Source organism: Lemur catta, chromosome 8 (genome assembly GCF_020740605.2).
Source record: "Lemur catta isolate mLemCat1 chromosome 8, mLemCat1.pri, whole genome shotgun sequence".
NCBI classification, from domain to species: domain Eukaryota; kingdom Metazoa; phylum Chordata; class Mammalia; order Primates; family Lemuridae; genus Lemur; species Lemur catta.
Window position 1 is genome coordinate 65,124,668 of NC_059135.1, and position 12,537 is coordinate 65,137,204.

Below are 12,537 nucleotides of genomic sequence, written 5' to 3' on the forward strand. Positions count from 1 at the left end.
GACAGACACATGGCCTATCCCTCCCACTCCCTCCCTCCCCATGCTCAGAAGTAGAGCCTACACGATCTGCAGCTGAGCCCAGCTGGACCAGAAGAACCACCCAGCAGAGCTTAGCTTAAATAGCCTAATTGCTGAATCATGCACTAAAGTAATCATGGTTTTCAGTCTGGTTTGCTGTGCAGCATTATTGTGCCAAAAGATAACCCATACCCTGGGTACCTACTGTATACTACCACTGTTCTAGAGTTTGGAGCCACAGAGAATCAGAGATACAGAGATGGAAAAGGCATAGTTCTAAGCCCTTGAGTTGCTCACAGTCTATTGAGGCGGGCAGCCTGACAAACATAATTCCAATGGGAAATGAGAAGGGGAACAGTTTTTTTTTTTTTTTTTTTTTTTTTTTTGAGACAGAGTCTCACTTTGTTACCTAGGCTGGAGTGCCGTGGCATCAGCCTAGCTCACAGCAACCTCAAACCCCTGGGGCTCAAGCAATCCTTCTGCCTCAGCCTCCCAGGTAGCTGGGACTACAGGCATGCACCACCACGCCCAGTTAATTTTTTTTCTATATGTATTTTAGTTGTCCATAATGATATATATACACATTTTTTTTTTTTTTTTAAGTAGAGACAGGGTCTCGCTCTTGCTCAGGCTGGTCTCAAACTCCTGACCTCAAACGATCCACCCACCTCAGCCTCCCAGAGTGCTAGTATTACAGGCATGAGCCACTGTGCCTGGCCAAGGGGAACAGTTTTTATTGAGCCTCATCTATGTACCAGACATGATGCTAGGCATTTGATCTACATTATTATTTCACTCAATCTTTGCTGTAAACCCATGAGGCAGACACTATTATTGACCCATTTTATAGATGAGCATACTGAGACCAGTGGAAGTTGTCAGGTCCTGATTCCAGCCAGACCTGGCTTCTGCTAGCCCCTGATGCTTCTCTATAATATGCACAGAGCTTTCAGGAATCAGAGGAAGGGGCAGGTGGCACTCAGTGGGTAGAGAGGGAAAGCCTCATTGGGGCCTGGCTAATGGGAGAAACTGGGAGTCACAGGCCATCAAATTAGCGCAGGGGTGAGGGGTGAGCTGTTGTGATCATGAGCTGGAGAAGCTGGATAGGATGCATTCAGAGGGGGTTCTTGCTGGGGACCCTGGAAATATCTTCTTCATCCTGTACCCCAAAAACAAGCTGGTAAGTCATAACCCACAGGAGGCAGGGGTAACACGGGGACAGGAGGAATTTTGTTTGCTCTCTGGGACAAGAAGCATTTCTCTGCTGCAGAATATTCAACACGAGACAATGCCTGATTGGGAATTTCTGCATGGAATGGATTTTTTTAAGGAAATTTATTATTAAATAGAAAATTCAGGTTTTTCCTTTGTTGCTTTTTCTGCAATGCTCTTTTAGGATGCTTGTTTTTAAACGGATTGTCCAGCTTTCTTTTGAAGACTCATCGAGCTGAAAGGACTACACACTGTGATGTTGCAGCGTGTGATGTGTCAGCCGTGGGTGGCTCTTTATCTACTCTCTACTCTAGCCACAGCATCTTTGTCTGTAAAATGTCCACACAGGGGGACATGGAACAGACCAAAAGTGATTCTTAACATTTGCAGGGGCTGATGTGAAACTGTGAGCTCCTTGAAGGTAGCAGCCAGGTCTGTTGCATTTATTGTTTGTTCCCTTCCTATAAGTGGAGGGCAGATGCAATAAAAACAGCTAACATGTGGAACGCCCTGTCTAGGCATTGTGGTGTTTCTATGTGTTAAGTTCATAGAAGCACAGATACTATTGTCCTAATTTTGCAGATGAGGCGGCGGACAGGAGGGGCAGCCGTTTCTCAGGCCTCCCAGCTGGGAAGGAGCAGAGCACAGACTTGAACCAGGCCATTTGGTTCTGGAGCCTATGATCTTACACTGTCTGCTCCAATTGTCTAGAAATGAAACCCAGGGGGTTGGGGGAGCAAGAACCCAGGGGAAGTGGGGGCTGGGGAGTGGCTCTTCCACTTTTTACTTCGTATATTTCTGTAATTAGTGGAGGTTACTATGCAATAAAAATGCAAATCTGGCAGAGGGGAGAAGAAATGCTTTAAAAATTTTTTTTTTTTTTTAAATCATAGGATGTTAGAGCTGAAAGTGGCCTTGGAGCAGATCTTGCCCAAGGAGGAAGTCATCTTGAAGATGAAACAATTTTTCCCAGGCCACATAGCAGGGTGGTGATGACAGTCTGGACAAGAAGCCGACGCTCCTTGTTCCTTCCTCTCGGCTCCACCCAGAGGACAGTGTGCCAGGGTCGGACTGGAGCTGTGGCCTCAGGCTGGTTTGCTGTGTGTCCCCTCCCCTGGCCTTTCACCTCCCTCCTCCTCCCCTCTCGCTGTGTCTCCCGGGGCTGCCACACGTGCCAGAACTCACGCCTGCTCCAGACTGACCACAGCGACTTTTGGGGGCCCCCTCTTGGGCCTAGTTTGGGGCATGGCTCCATGCTTTCCTGACCTCCCTCCCAATCCAATCTGCCTTGTGTCCGTGTCCGATTCCTTAAGCCTAATCTGGTCAAGCTGGAAAAACTAATCCAAGCTGAAGAGTGGAAAATAGATCCACTTTTCCATCTTACAGGTTATAGCTAGATTTTAACAGCAGCCAACAAATCAAAGCAAAGGACTCCTGTAGCCATTGCAGCAACCAGGCCTGGTTAGTGGGTGAAATATTTAAGAATTTAATGCCTCAGTTGATGTATTTAGTAGCAAGAAGGATCGTAAGTGGGAAGGAAGAACTAAGTGCAGGGCCACACTGAATTCCATGTTTTGGCAAGGCCAGTCAGGCCGGTGACGTCAACCATACAATCCCTTGCTCTCTCTCAGCCCTTCCCTTTCCAAGGAATCGCCCTCCTCTCTGACCATTTGCAGGGAAAAGGGAGGCCGTGATACAATCATGGAGACAGAAACGTAATCCTTCGGACAGGAGCTCTTTTCTGGGACAAATGTTTCGTTTATCACAGCATCACTCGGGTCTCATTTTATGCGGTGACCTTAGCCTCTTGCTGAACCTTCCTCAAAATAAGAATGGTCATTTCCTCCTCCCAATTCCCTGAAGGCAACGTGGCAGACAAGTCACTATTGTGTAGCTACTTAGAGGTTATGTTTACTGGGGTCGTTTCTTCCCAGTAAATCCGCTTTCTGAAGTCCCCACACTTCCTTCTCTCGAGTCACACAGTGGGCTCTAATGGCCGAGGAGGAAGCGAGGGTCAGGGAGCGATTTTGATCCTCATCCTGTATTTAGGATTCTAGCTTCCCCTCACCTCCCTGGAGGTTTTGTTCTGGAAAACACCACTTGTTTTCCGTTAAACAAAGGCTTCTGGAAACCAGGAAGGCCATCCTGGCAGACCGCCCCCCCCCCTTATGAGCAGGGAGCAGAGAGCAACGTTCTGGAAGCCCCTGGGTTTTTCTGCCAGGGAGGCCCAGTGAGGATTCAACGCAGGGTCCAGGAGGGCAGGCCCAGGAGGTTAGACTGCACCTGTTTTTGGCAGCATGGGCTCCAGGCTGGAATTGCAGGGACTCAGGAATTATGAAGGCGTTTGTAGTATACAGGCTGCAGTTCTAGATCTGGCTCTTCTAGGAATATACTTATATTTCTTTGGGCCTGTCACCTGCAAAATAGAGATAGTAATACTTTCCCCTCTCACCTTATAGAGGCAGGTACAGATTATAAAGAAGGTAAAGGCACAGGGGTTACTAGAGTTGGGAAAACGCAAAGCATTACTGTGTTCCCCCAGCCACTCTGCTGTACATGTTCCATCAAGACAGAACGTCCATGCACCCTTATGGGGACCTGGGAGGACAAGCTCACGGTAAGATGCCAGTCTGCTCCCTCAGAGGCTGGGTCCTGAGGAACCCCCTGGATTATGTGTCTCAATATTTCCCAAGTGGACATTATTGTAGGATATTACTAGATACACTGGGAAAGCATGTTTCAAGCTTGGTTTCATTTGAGAAACACTGGATTTAAGAATTAGGCACATTCTTTTCTGCAGATCTTCTCAGAGCATTTAAATACACTAATTTCATTGAGAGTCTCAAAAGGGAGGGGGGACATAAAATGCAGCCTTTCCCAAGTTTGTGTGTGGGTTTTTTTTTTTTTTTTTTGAGACAGTCTCGCTGTGTTGCCTGGGCTAGAGTGAGTGCCGTGGCGTCAGCCTAGCTCACAGCAACCTCAAACTCCTGGGCTTGAGCTAGCCTACTGCCTCAGCCTCCCCAGTAGCTGGGACTACAGGCATGCACAGCTAATTTTTTCTATATATATCTATATCCATATCTATATTTTAGTTGGCCAGATAATTTCTTTCTATTTTTAGTATAGACGGGGTCTTACTCTTGCTGGGGCTGGTCTCGAACTCCTGACCTCGAGCAATCCACCCGGCTCGGCCTCCCAGGGTGCTAGGATTACAGGCGTGAGCCACTGCACCCGACCTCCCAAGTGTTTTTGATCACGGAAGATTATTTTTCTCATGGTACCACTATTAATGTGTCTCAGAACGAGGCAGGAAATGCTGATGTTCATTCTTATGCCTTTGGCTATACAAAAATATCTATAGTCTTCATTGATTTTTGACTAAACAAGACTATGCTTTTTGATATCAGCCTCATTAAACAAAATTTCCATGGCTAAAAACCATTTTCTTGGACTTCTACTTCCGGGAGGATGAAACAGACCTACTTTCCCCTATTCCTCCTCCTGAATACAACTTAAAACCATGGACGTTATGTATAAAACAAATGAAAGGCAGAGAGGAGGCAGGCTGGCTAGGGACCTTAGGACCTGACGGATGCCATAGTGGAGAGTTCTCTGGGTTTAATCTTTTTGCCTCAGATATCCGAGGCTTGCAGGTAAAGAAGCCAGACACCTGGGAACAGCAACAAGCACGGACAAAAAGCCCCCCCAAAGCACCTGCTCTCTCTAGGCAAAGGACCAGGAGAGGGTAACCTAGCAAGACAGAATCCTTTTAGACAATAACAGTTCTACTCCAGCCAAACATCACAGATAAAATCGTGGCCCAACTTTAACACTCATGAGCAAAGGCCAAGCAGGGAGCCTAAACTTCTGCCATCATGGTACCGTACTGAGGAACTCCAACACTCCCACCAGAGTGGCAGCAGAGAAGGCCAAGTAGGGAGATTTTCATCCCTGCTGACCAGTAATGATGCACCCCTCTCTGCCACAGTTTAAGTGCAAACCACACAGGAAGCTTGGACTCCCCACCCCCAAGAGTAATAATGTGCTCCCCTCATCCCTGGCTGGGGTGGTGTAAGAGGAGACCTAGTGGAGAGTCAGGACTTTTGCCTCTTCCACAATGGTGTTAGTGGGGACCATGCTGGGAGCCAGAACTCCCACCTAGCAGTAACAAGGTGGCACATTCCCCTCCCCCTGTGTCAATGGAGGCTGAGTGGGGACCTGGAATTCTCCCTCCATGTGGCAACGAGGCAGCACAACCCCCTTTCTTGCTCTACTGGAGCATATCAAGAAAAGCCAGCTAAAACAGAAAATATGGAAGTGTCTAGGTTTCAGCTGGAAATCACTCATACTGAAAACCAAGATCTCAAACTGAACGAAAAAAGAATTGATAGATTCCAATACTGAAATGACCGAGATTATGGAAGCATCTGATGGCTTTAATGTAGCCATAAGAATGCTTTAACAAGCAGTTATGAACACACTAAAAATAAATAGAACAGAATGCCTCAGTAAACAGAAAAATCTCAACAATGAAGCTGACCATATAAAGAACCAAATGGAATTTTAGAACTGAAAAATATAATGAGCAAAGTTAAAAAACTTAATGGATAGGCTCAACAAGGGAATGAAGGAGACAGAGGAAAGAATCGGTAAGCTGGAAGACTGTATAATGTCCGTTTTCCTATCTGAGCAACAGAGAGAAAATAGACTGGGGGGAAAAATCCAGACAAAGAGTTTCAGGTACTTGTGGGACTACAACAAAAGATGGAACATTTGTATAATTGGAGTCCCAGAAGGAGGGGAAGAGGGAAGGAATAAAAATTTGAAGAAACAATTAATGGTAAGTCCCCAAATTTAGCAAGAGATGTAAAACTAGATTACTGAAGCTGAGTGAATACCAAATAGGAAGTTTAACTCAAAGAAATCTATACCAAGACACAATTTCTGAAAGCTAAATAGAAAATCTTGAAAGCCCGTGGAGAAAACTAAACTTTATAAGAAAAAGCCAATTTAAATGACAGTGAATTTTTCCATCAGAAACCAGGGAGGACAGAACGAATTAGCATAATTTTGAGGGCTGAAAGAAAAGAATGGTCAGAATCCTATAGCTAGCTAAAATATCCTTCAGCAAAGAAGGGAGAATTAAGACATTCTGAGATTAAGAAAAACTAACAATTCATTGCAAGCAGATCTATCCTTAAAAAAGGGCTAAAAGGAAGTTCAACACAGAAAGGAAAGTGAAAAGAGAAAGAACTTTGGAATATTGGAAAGGAAGAAAGAACATAAGCAAAAATATGGGTAATTACAATAGGCTTTGCTTCTCTCAAGTTTTCTAAATTGATGGTTGAAGCAAAAATTATGACACCATCTAATGTGGTTCTTAATGTATCTAGAGAATATTTAAGGTAGTAATATTAAAAAACAGGAGTATGAAGTAATATGAAGGGAGGGAAGGTTTCTATATTCAAAAGGGTAAAATAACAGGAGCAGACTATGATAAATTATGTATATATAATGTAATATGCTTAGAGCAACAACTAAAAAGCTATACAGAGATCTAAACTCAAAAACTATAGATAAATCCAAATGAATTCTGTAAAATATTAGAAGTAACCCACCAGAAGGTGGGAGAAAAAAATTAAAAAAATAAGATGGCAGAGTTAAGTTGTAACATTAATTACTTTACTATAATTAAAAGACATTTTATGAGTGGATGAAAAAACATGACCATCCTATATGCTGTCTATAAAAAATTCACTGCAAATATGATGAAAGGCAGGTTAAAAGAGAACCACTCCACTCATTAGAATGGCTATGATCAAAGACACAGCAACACCCCACCCCCAAGAGAAAAAAGATCTGCAAGGATATGGAGAAATTGGAACCTTTGTGCATTGCTAGCAGTAATGTAAAATGGTGCAAACACTATATAAAACAGTATGATTGTTCCTCAAAAAATCAAATATAAAATTATATGATCCAGCAATTCTCCTTCTGGGTATATACTTGAAAGAAATGGAAATGGGGATTTTAAAAGATATTTGTCCACCCACGTTCACAGCAGCATTATTCACAGTAGCCAAATGGTGAAAGCAACCCACATGTCTATCAATAGATGAATAAACAAAATGTAGTATATACATAAAACAGATTATTCAGCCTTAAAAAGGGGAAAAATTGACATATGCTACAACATGGATGAACCTTGAAGGCATTGTGCTAAGTGAAATAAGCCAATCATAGAATACTATGTTAATAATTTCACTTATATGAGGTACATGCAATAGTCAAATTCATAGAAAATAGAATGGTGATTTCTGGGGGCTAGGGAGAAGGGATGGGAAGTTATTTAATAAGTATAGAGTTTGTTTTGGAAGATGAAAAAAGTTCTGGAAATGGATGGTGATGGTTGTACAACAATGTGAAAGTACTTAATGCCACTGAACCGTACACTTAAAAATGGTTAAAGTGGTAAAATTAAATGGATAAAGTTATACAAACATGAGTCAAAGGAAAACAGGAGTGGTTATATTAGATAAAGTAGATGTCAGAAGCAAAGAAAAGTACAAGATACAGGAGTATATTATATCATGATAAAAGTCAATTACCAAGGAAACATGGCAATTCTAACTGTATATGTACCAAACAGAGCTGCAAAATATGTAAAGCAAAAACTGACGATGTATAGGAGAAATAGAAAATCCACAAGTATAGTTGAAGACATCGAGACCCCTTTTTTCAACAATTGATATGAACTAGACAATAAGGATAGAAGAGCACAGCAACATTAACCAACAGTATCTAATCAACATTTATAGAAAACTCCACTCAATGACAGCATAATACACATTGTTTTCAAGTGCCCACAGAGCATACCAAGGTAGACCATTATCCTGGGCTATAAAAAAACCTTAATGAATTTAAAATTGAAAACATACAGAATACATTCTCTGACCACAGTGGAACCAAACTAGAAATAAGTGACAGATAACTGGAAAATTTATGAACACTTGGAAACTAAACACACTTCAAAATAATCCATAGGTCAAACAGAAGGGATCTGGGGGAAAAAAAATACCTGGAAGTACAAGAAAATTAAAATGTTACACAATACAAACATTTGTGGGGCACAGCTAAAGCAGTGCCGAGAAGGAAATTTATAGCACTAAGTGCTCACATTAGAAAAAAGTCTCAAATCAATAATTTAAACTCCCACCCCAACAATAATCTAAAGAAAAGCAAAATAAGCCCAAAGCAAACAGAATGGAGGAAATAAGGTAATAATCTGCTACCTATGAAATTGAAAACAGAAAAATAGAGAACATTGACAAAACTAAGGTTTTTTTTTTTTTTTTTTTTTAAAGTTACCAGAATTGGCAAAGTTTAGTAAAACTGACAAAAACAGAAGATACAAAGTACCAGTATCAGGAATGAAAAAGGGGCTATCACTACAGACCCTGCAGGTACCAAAAGGTTAATAAAGGACTGCTATAAACAACTCTACACAAAGTTTGACAACTTAGACTAAACGGACCACTTCCTCAAAAAACTACTGCAACTTCCCCAGCATGAAATATATAATGTGACCAGCCCCTATAATAAAGAAATTGAATTCCTAATTTAAAAACTCTTAAAAAAAAAAAACACACACCAAGAAATCTCCAGGCCTAGATGGCTTCACTGGAGAAACTATTAAATGTTTAAATAATTAACACCAGTTCTGCACAATCTCTTCCATAAGAGGAAAAATTCACCAATTCATTTTACAGAACTAGTATCACCCTAATGCCAAACCACAATGAGATACACACCTGTAAGAATGACAATAAAAAATCGTGACAGCACTAAAAGCTAGAGGATGACAAACTGGGTCACTTCTAGGTTGCCGGTGGGAATGTAAAATGGTACAGTAACTCTGGAAAGCAGTGTGGCATTTTCTTAAAACTAAACATGCAACTATCATACAGCTCACCAGCTGTACTCTTGGGCATTTATTACAGAGGAATAAAGACTTCTGTCCACACAAAAACCTGTACACGATTGTTTATGGCAGATTTGTAATAGCCCCAAACTATTAATAGAAATGATCTAGATGTCCCTTCAGTGGGCAAGTGATTAAACAAACTGTGGTACATCTAACTACTTGGCAATAAAAAGGAATGGATTATTCATACAAGTAACAACCTGTATGGATCTCCGGACAGTTAAGATGAATATAAAAAGGCAATACCAAAAGGTTACACACTGCATGATCCCATTTATATGATGTTCCTGGAATAAAATTATGGAAATAGAGAACAGATTGACGATGTCAGGAGTTTAAAAGCCAATGAGGACAGAAGTGGATAGGATATAAAGGTCCACTCGAGGGAACCTTGTGGCAATAAAAGCGTTCTGTATCTTGACTGCATCAATGTCAGTACCTTGGGTTGTGATATTGTTCTGTGGTTTTGTAAGATTTTACCATTGGGGGAACTGGGTAAAGGATACATGAGATCTCTCGGTATTATTTCTTACCACTGCATGCAAATCTACAGTTATCTCAAAGTAAAACATTTGATTAGAAACATTCTGTGTGGGGAGGAGAGCAGATGAAATTAAAATTCTCCTTTGTATGCTTGACAGGATTGGTGCTCACTTGGGGCAGGTGGCTGTCTCAAAGGCAACTTGTAGAGTGAACCAATGCACTGCAGATGTTTCAGGAGAAGAGGTCTAGTATAAGTAGAAGAGTATTCAACTTGGAGTGGAAGATCTGGGTGTAAGTCTCAAGGACTGTAACTTACTAGCACGTGACCACAGGTACATTGCGAATCTTGGTGTTAACCCTGGTCAACACTGTAGGGATGTTGTGAGGAGCAGACGATAGCTGGTGACTGGAAGCATCTTGCATAAACATCCACCAGCAGTTGGTCTAGAAACCATGGATCCAGACTGGGACTCATACTGTTGCATTGGTTGAGATTTATCCAGAAACCACCGTTCTATGAAGTTAAAACAATTAATACAATTATTTAGTGCTAATGTTTTGTTCCATAATGGAGAATTACATCCCTCTAAATGACTCGGGTAATTGCCTCAATTTTTTGCTATGTGGGCCCAGGAAATAAGAAAAATTCAAGTAGGTGTATCAGAAACTATTTCTTTCACAAATAGCAGATGTTCCTTTGAGGTGGATTGTTTTTTAAAAATGTATATATTCAACCATAAAAGAGTGGCTGAGAAAATTAAGGTATGCTAATTTAATGAAATATATTAAAATGTTTTGGAAGATCCTCTAATAACTGTAAGTGTACTCATTATTTGAATGAGAAAAGCAGATTACCAGAGAGTACATCCAGCATCCCTCCCCGTTTTTATTTTAAATTAACAGGCTTTATCTTTCAGAGCAGTCTTAGGTTTACAGAAACTTGAGTGGATAGCACAAAGCATTCCCATATGCCTCTTCTCCCCTAACCCTCCATTATTTCTCCTATTAACATCTTACATTTCTATGGTATGTGTTACAATCGATGAGAGCCAATATTGATGCATTATTATTAACTGAAGCCCAAACTTTATGCTAGGGTTTCACGGTTTGTGTTGTTCTCTGGGTTTTGATAACTGCACAATGCCATGTATCCACTCTAACAGTGTCATACAGAATATATTCACTGCCCTTAAAATCCCCTGCCATCACTTATCCATTTCTTAACACCCTCCATCCCCACCCCCAGGATCCCTGGCAACCACTGATGTTTTTACAGTCTCTATAATTTCACCTTTTCTAGGATGTCATTAGTTTGCAATCATAACAGAATGTAGACTGAGAGACTGGCTTCTTTTGCCAAGCTATATGCATTTAGGTTTCTTCCATTTCTTTTCATGGCTCAACAGCTCATTTCTTTTTATCACGAATAACATTCCATTGCACAGCTATGCCACAGTTTATCCCCTCACCTTTTGAGGGACATTTTGTTGCTTCCAAATTATGAATAAAGCTGCTATAAACATTCAGGTGCAAGGTTTTGTGAGGATGTAAAGTTTTCAGCTCATTTGGGTAAATACCTAGGAGTGTGATTGCTGGATTGTATGGTATGTTTAGGGCTTTGTAAGAAATGCTAGACTGTCTTCCAAAGTATTTATACCATTTTGTATTCACAACAGCAATGAATGAGAGTTCCGGCATTTGGTTATCAGATTTTTGGATTTTAACCATTCTAATAGGTGTGTAGTGGTTTCTCATTGTAATTATCCTCCCAATTTAGTGAAAAATTGCAAAAGTTAGTTACCACAAAATGCCACCAGGGATTATGGCTGGGATGGATTTTTCAACCTTATTTTTGTCTGTATTTTCCGATTTTTCCATAAGTCACATTTACTTGTTAAGGGTCAGTTTCTTTGTCTTTGATTTTGAATATGATATTCCTAGGAGTAGATATTTTTGGGCACATATCCTGCTTAGTGTTCTGAGCTTCCTGGATCTGTGGTTCACTGACATCAATTTTGGGAAATTCTCAGTTGTTATTGCTTCAAATTAATGCCAAGTCTTTCTTTCTCTGGTATTCCCATTATGTGTATGTTATAACCTTTCCTAGTTGTCCCATAGCTCTTGGGTATTCTGTTCTGGGTTTTTTTTTTTTTTTTGGCCAGTCTTTCTTTTTTGCTTTTCAGTTTGAAAAGTTCTGATTGACATATCTTCAGTCTCACTAGTTTTTTCCTCAACTATGTTCATCAAAAGCACTTTTCAGTTCTGTCACAGTATTTTTGATCTCTAGAGCCTTTCCCCTTTCTATTCTTTAGAAATTTCATCTGTTTACATTAACCTTCTGGTCTTATAATGTTGTCACCTTTTTCCATTAGAGCCTTTAGCATATTAATCTTACTTATTTTAAATTCCCAGTCTGATCATTCCAGCACCCCTGCCTTATCTGTGTCCAGTTCTGACACTTGTTCAGCCTCCTCAGACTGTGTTCCTTAACTGTGTCTTGTGATTTTTTTGTTAAAAGCTACACATGATGCACTGGGTAAAAGGCATTGAGGTAAATAGGTCTTTAGTGATGTGATGGCGAGATGTGGGCGGGGGTGGTGCTCTGCAGTCCTAGGAGTAATCTCAGTCTTTTAGTGAACCCGTGCCCGGTGCGGCCTTCACAAGTGGAACGGGAAGTCCGGAGGGGCCCGGACTGAGGTATTGCCCTTCCCTGTGAGGGAGCTAGAGCTGGCTATTGCCCTTCCCCTCAGGCGGGCTAGGCTCCGATACAGCTCCAGCAGGTTGGCCTCTGGAGCGTCTCCAGAGGGCAGGCCTTGTTAGGAATAGAATGCTCTGGAGTA